The sequence below is a fragment of the Colossoma macropomum genome, unplaced genomic scaffold (genome assembly GCF_904425465.1).
Source record: "Colossoma macropomum unplaced genomic scaffold, Colossoma_macropomum, whole genome shotgun sequence".
Lineage (NCBI taxonomy): Eukaryota > Metazoa > Chordata > Actinopteri > Characiformes > Serrasalmidae > Colossoma > Colossoma macropomum.
The window spans coordinates 15369320-15375907 of record NW_023494800.1 but is presented as its reverse complement, the minus strand read 5'-3'; positions in this window follow the sequence as shown (position 1 = coordinate 15375907).

Sequence of the window (6588 nt, the reverse complement as noted above, 5' to 3'; positions counted from 1 at the left end):
CCACCGCGAGGCGTTAGATTGAAATTTAGAAATTTCGTGCTCAGTTTATTCCCACTCTGATAAGTCTATTCCACCCACATTTAGCCCAAGATTTTTTATGGTTAACATTCTTGTTATGAGATCAGACAGGCCCAGCCTGAAGCATGGCTGGCATAATGTACCAATAAGAGGTATGAACTTGCAAGTTTGTTGTAAGGAATGTGGAGCAATTCATAATGGCACCACCACCACTGCTACTGCTCACACTGCAGCCTCCACATCTCTCAAGATGCTGTCACTGCTATAGACATATAACAAGTTTTTGAAAAGAATAACAGCTAACGTATAATCAAAAACAAATGTTATCTCTCCAATAAAACTTGGTGTTAATCATAATATAGCTTTGATAATTCTTGTATGTGTAAAGCCCTCTCCCAGCAATGTATATTTTGAAAAATGTCTGTAATGTGTTTCGGAGTGAAACCCTTAAAATTGTGTTACATTAGCAGTTACAGAATTGTTATTAATAATAGCAGTGACAGCGTTTTGAATAATTAAGGAATCATTAAGGAAATATTTAAAGAATCACTAAAAGCTGTTTAGAAACCTGATTTGTGCCTAAAGAAGAAACTAGGTTTGCCTTCACTTTCTTCCCTCAGTTATGTGCATCCTGAAACACTGACCGCATGTTTGATGAATCACAGCTATTTGTGATGTCTGACCGAGTACTCACAGGGCACTCATCAGGAACAACAGAGATTGGTCACTGTGAAGCACAAAGCAGAACATTCTGAGCTATACCTAGAAATGAATTATTTTGATGCAATAGCCATGCTCCTGAATAAAACAAATTACAATAGAGCCTTTTTGGATATTGCTGAGATAAACATTGCGATGGCAATCAGCATGCAGCATAATTTATTGTCTTGATACAAATTTTCTTGTGCAGCAGTTAACAGACTGAGTTGATAATGACATTGACTGAACCTGAAGCTGTCAAAGATTAAGCTCAGATACATTTAGTAGCAGAAACACAGGCCTAATGTTGGGCCAGGTTCCAGGTCATTATTCCAAATGTGGAAAATAAGGACAACTGGGGTAGAACACTAGAGAACAAATTTATTTCTAATAGAAAGGAATTTAGAGTCAGTCCCAATGAGATAGCCACAGTCAATGGCATGAGTGCTAAATCCAATCCTTTTAAGAGTAAATGTGATTGTTTCAAAAGCATTTGTAAGGCAGTGAACAGTCAGGAACAGACAGTATTTTTGGTATTTATGGGATGGAGCTTAGCCAAGGCACTGTTAAAAAAGATTCTTAACTATATTAAAATATTTGAACAACTCTTTTGGAATTGTGTTGTAATACTGTTTGTCACCCTGAAGTTAGACTGTATGGGTTTTAAATAATGTTTGCTGATAGAAATGTATTGTAGATTGTTTAAAACAGCTACAGTGCATGTAGGCCTCTTTAAATGATCATCCAGGATGGTTAAAAAGCCATAATAGATTTTTGAGAACTGAATTAGATCACGTAAGATCTTTTCTCTTTCTTTGTAAAGATGTACCAATATAGGAATTCTGGCCGGATATCCAGTCATTTAAAACATGTACAGTGGGGTCCAAAGGTCTGAGGCAACTAGTGAACATTATTACAGAGAAATGTATTTTGTAGAGAGTTACAAATGCAGTAAGATGAATATAATGTAGACATTTTATCATCGTAGCCCAGCGTTGCCTAAACATTCTGCTTTTTCAGAGTACAACAAATTTGTCATTGACGCCAGTACAGTTTTCTTTTTTTTTATTACAATACTGATATGATTCCAGTGTCATTGTACATGCCTACTTGTTTGCGTACACTATTATAAACATCCATTAATGAAACAGCTCAATTATTTGTAAGTTGCTGAATGTAATTTGGAGCATTTTCACGTTCTTTCACTCTCTCTGGTGGTCTTTGTGGGGGGTTTATTTGGTATCTGCAATGCGAATTGTCACCAGACTAAAACCAAGTGAACATGAACAACAGTCAGAGATAACAAAAATTACTGATCTTTAGCAAAGCAATTTTTTTGGTATTTTAGAATATTTGTTGCATCTACACAGTAAGCATTCATACAGTCATGTTCCAAGGTTCGGGTGCTCTTGGTCAAATTATATGCTTCCTTTAGATGATACACTCCTGTACATTTTAATGCACAGTCACTATTTATTTGCTGAACTTATTATATTGGAAGAAATAAAACAAAATATGTGGCCTGTGCAAAAGTTATGGCAAATATTTTAATGTTTTATTTTTTCCAATATTATAAACTCAGCAATAAATAGAAAGGAAAATGTGGAGCAAAAATTATATATTCCTATATGTTCCCAAAATTCAATATAAATTTGTCTTAACTTATTTTCCGTTAGAAAATCAACAAAACATGTCATTTTACCAGGAGTGTTTAAACTTTTGCATACGACTGTAAGCTTGATTGCATCTTCTCTCTTTAAAAAACTTATATTTACCTTCTTTTTTTTGACATGAAAATGTTTTGTACTGTATCAGTGCTTGGAGTCTAATGTGTGTTTAGTTTATGGTTACATTTTTGACTTGTTTCAGTGGTTGTTTTTTTGTTTGTTCAAAAGGCACATTGTAAAAGGAATAATTATTGTTATTCCTCAGTGTTTACAGTTTTACCCATGTCAAAAGAGATAGAAAAGCCAATGTAAAGACTGAAAGACTGTGGTCGAATGTCTGTGGTTTGGAGTGTCGTAGTATAGGCCTATCAGCTTTATGATTGGATGAGCATTTCAGAGTTGGATGAAATGAAACGCTCATTGTGGTTTCTTTTTTTGCTCAGCTGGATGCTGTCCATGCTCTGCTTCATTATTAGTTAAGTTTCACCAAATGACATAAATAAGTGCATCCTGTGCATATGGTGTCATTTTACCGCTCAAAAACACAGTAGAACAAAGCTGTACATATTTGTGCATTAACAATCTCTTGCGGAAGTGGTTGTGTGGATATGTTACAATATACGATATAGAACAATGTATGTATGTTGTACCAAAATACAGTGTTTTTCAGAGTTTTATAAACCAAAAATGAAATACATGTGGGTATCATTATTATATAGCGCTTGGCCATTCATCTTTCATGTGGTGAATACTGTGTCAGTATTGTGAAAAGAAAATATGTGGAGCCAGCTTTTGTATAGATGTCATTATTATGTAAAATTCCACTGACATGTCATTTGATGATAGTTAATACTTCATGCACTGCCTCCTTTTTCTTTGTATATATTCTGTTGTGTGCTCATATTGAGTGTTGTCAGCATATGTTATTGTGAAGCTTTTTGGCTTAAGAACATGTTCATTTGCAAATAAAAATGCTCCACGCAATCCTGATAATCAGTTATATGTGGAGAGAAGAAACATATGGCCGCTGTCACATTAAAAGTCCTTTTTTGTCTTTGTTTTTTTGTTTGTTTTTTTTTGTTGGTTTGTTTTTTTTTTACATCATGTGGTGACGCCTGCTGCCCTTTGCACAGTGCGAACCCACATTTCATGATGACTGGACCAATAGAAAAGTTCCAAAAGTACTTTTAAATCTTACATTGTGTTACTTTAAAAAGGTAGGAATATTTTTTTCCTTTTCTTGTGAAGTTAGAGCATCAATATTCTTCTACGGTCTCTTTTTTGTACAGAAGTTTCTTTCTGATGTCCATTTTAAGCTGGTTGTAAATGCTATTGAGAAGTAATAGTGAGCAATATGGCAGTATTTTATCATATGTGGATATCATCAGTGCATGTTTCATTACAAAGAGAACATAACTGGTTTTGTTTAATTGGATTTAGTGCAGTTTGTGAAACATTAAAACACTGTAAGCCTCATTTTGGGTGTATTAAAAGTATATTTTATATGTAGCACTGCTAGTGTATTCTGTCTTTTTCAACATATCAAAGCTCACAAAAACTTAATGCCATGATGAATACTGTGTACCATGACAATGTCTTCTAGTTTCATGATACTGTATTCTTGCCCTATTGCTCACCCTTATTGAGAAGCATAATGAGGAGGTATGCTTCTAATTTACTATTGAGAGTTGTGAATTGCAATAAAGATCCAGCCAAAAAGATGTATTAGAGACATATTTGAGACAAATATTCTGTGCTGCAGGCATTTAGTATTTGGGCTGGCCATTGTTTTGTCCCTGGTGGAAGCAACGAGCCACCAAGCATTGTCTTTCTAAATCCATTACAGCACTCTGTGATTGAAACAGGCTTTCACTGGTTGGGACTGACATCACAGTTGTTCTGTGTACACTGTGACCTAAGGGAAAGCTCACATGAATGCCGTTCACGACAGGCCTAATTTTCAGGGGTGAGTTGGCACAAAGTAAAGGCACATATTCCAACAGGAAGTGCATGCATGCTTTGTCCTGTCTGTTTAAACACAATACAGAACAATAGAGCATGTGCAGTTCTCTGTATGGTAGATAATAATGAGGGAAATAGATGTTTCAGAGGCATTTCCTTTGCTAACAATATCATTTTTACTTTCCATAATAATGCTGAAACAGCTTTCATTTTGTTGTTGTTTGTTGTATGTTGTTTATTGTGCATGTTGAAGGTGGTCAGCCAACACAAAGCATCTGTGTTTTCCCCACAGAGAACCCCCTGCCACTGAGCGCAGCGGAGAGGGTGATGGGTGTCCTCGGATGGGTGGTTGCCCTGGGCGTGATCCTCAGTCTAGCAGGCATTGCATTTTTGGTCAAGAAACAGCAGAGAAACAAGCAAACTGAGAACGACAGTGACTCGTAGGTAGCACAAACTGGCACAAACTACTGTGATACAACAGTATGTTCAGATTGTGCACAGTTCAGAGTCCAGTCCTCCTTTATTTAATTTCCAGTCAAAATGGCCATTAAGTACTAGTTATTCAGGGTGATGGGTGATTGCCCGGGGCGTGATCCTTAGTATATCAGGCATTACGTTCTTGGTCAACAAACAGCAGAGCGACAAAAAAACAGATATCAGAAAAATAGTTGGAAATATATCACTGCTGTCCAAAGAAAAACGTGGATCTCCATTTTTGGTGATTTTTTTTTTCTAAGTCATTTGAACTCACCAGTTCTCCTTTATGTTGTATGACAATTTCATGATGGTTGGTCAATAGAAATGCCCCAAAATCAATTAGAATAAAATCTCTTTACATTAATTTGCATTATAAGTTAAGGGCATTTTCGCCCTCTCCTGTAAAGTTACCATTTTGGAGATACTTGTTTTTCTTTGGACAGTGACAATATGTAACAAAAAGTTTACAGAGGCCTAAACAATACATTCAATATCACACTTTTCAGTATTGATGATCTTATTACAGCTTCCATTTTGTACAGAATACTTGTTCTCAGTTCTTCAAAGAAATCTGCAGGGATACTTTTCCACACTTCCAAAGTTCAGTCTACATTCCAAGTAATCCCAACTGCAAACAGACTCATCAGTCCACAAAACCTTACTCCACATCTCAGATGTTCAGCTTCTAGTGCAAATGATGTCATTCAACCTTACAATAGTTAAAAGAAATACTTTCTCTATGGTCCAGTACTGCACTTAAGTGCTCCTGTAACTGATAAGATTACTTTTAACAAGTATATAAAGAGCTCATCTAATTCAAACACAGGTGTCATAAGGGTATAGGACTGTGAAATCTTTTTACTAGTTTTTTGTTTTGTTTATTTTTTGCTTATCCACAGTAAAGGAACTGTATACTGATCTCTGAAATATTTTAGCAAAGTCATTAAGACTGACCCCATAGCCTCTGAACCCTTGTACTCCTCTACTTTCTCTCTTTTCTCAACAGTGACAACTCTTCTCCAGGCCGTAAAAAGCCTTCTTCTAAAAAGAAACCGGCTGATGACTTCCAGGTAAGAGAGCACTCAGCCATTGTGAGATTTTTTTTCTAGATGAAAAGATACACTAATGTATTAGCTTGCTCACTAAGCTGAATAGAAGCACTGGTGCTTCAGTGATGATATGAAAGTGCCTGTGGCTTCAGTGAGTGTGAGCAGACAGCGCCTCCTACTGGTGAAGAGACTAGATCAGCTTGGCAACTTCAGCTCTCTTGTTGCAACTTGAAGTAGCTGTGAGTCACATAACCTGAATGACTGCTTTTCTGTACTAGCAGGTTGATGAGGTGAGGATTCAGTGTCTTCATTTAACATACACTCAAAGACATATAAAATAAGTGAGAGAGCAAATAATGTACATTGATGACATGATGTCTGAGAGAAATGGTAAATGGATGCACACCTGGTTTGTGTTTTGTCACCAGTACAGTTTGCAATTTCCAAAAATTAGATGCAGATTCTACTTCTCCACTTCTTACCTTTATAAGAGTGCCAGTGATATGGCTCTGGAAGGCCTACTGCCAGAATAGGACATTAGGATGTATAAGGGTTAATCATCAACCATAATGACAGTAATAACATCTCACTTTCTATGATCAAGTAAAAATTAGTGACCATCCATGGAAATAGTAGATGATTGATAGATATCAGTAGAGAGACAGTAGATTGAGCTTCACAGTCAATTCTGAATGTTTTTTCTAAAAGACTATGCA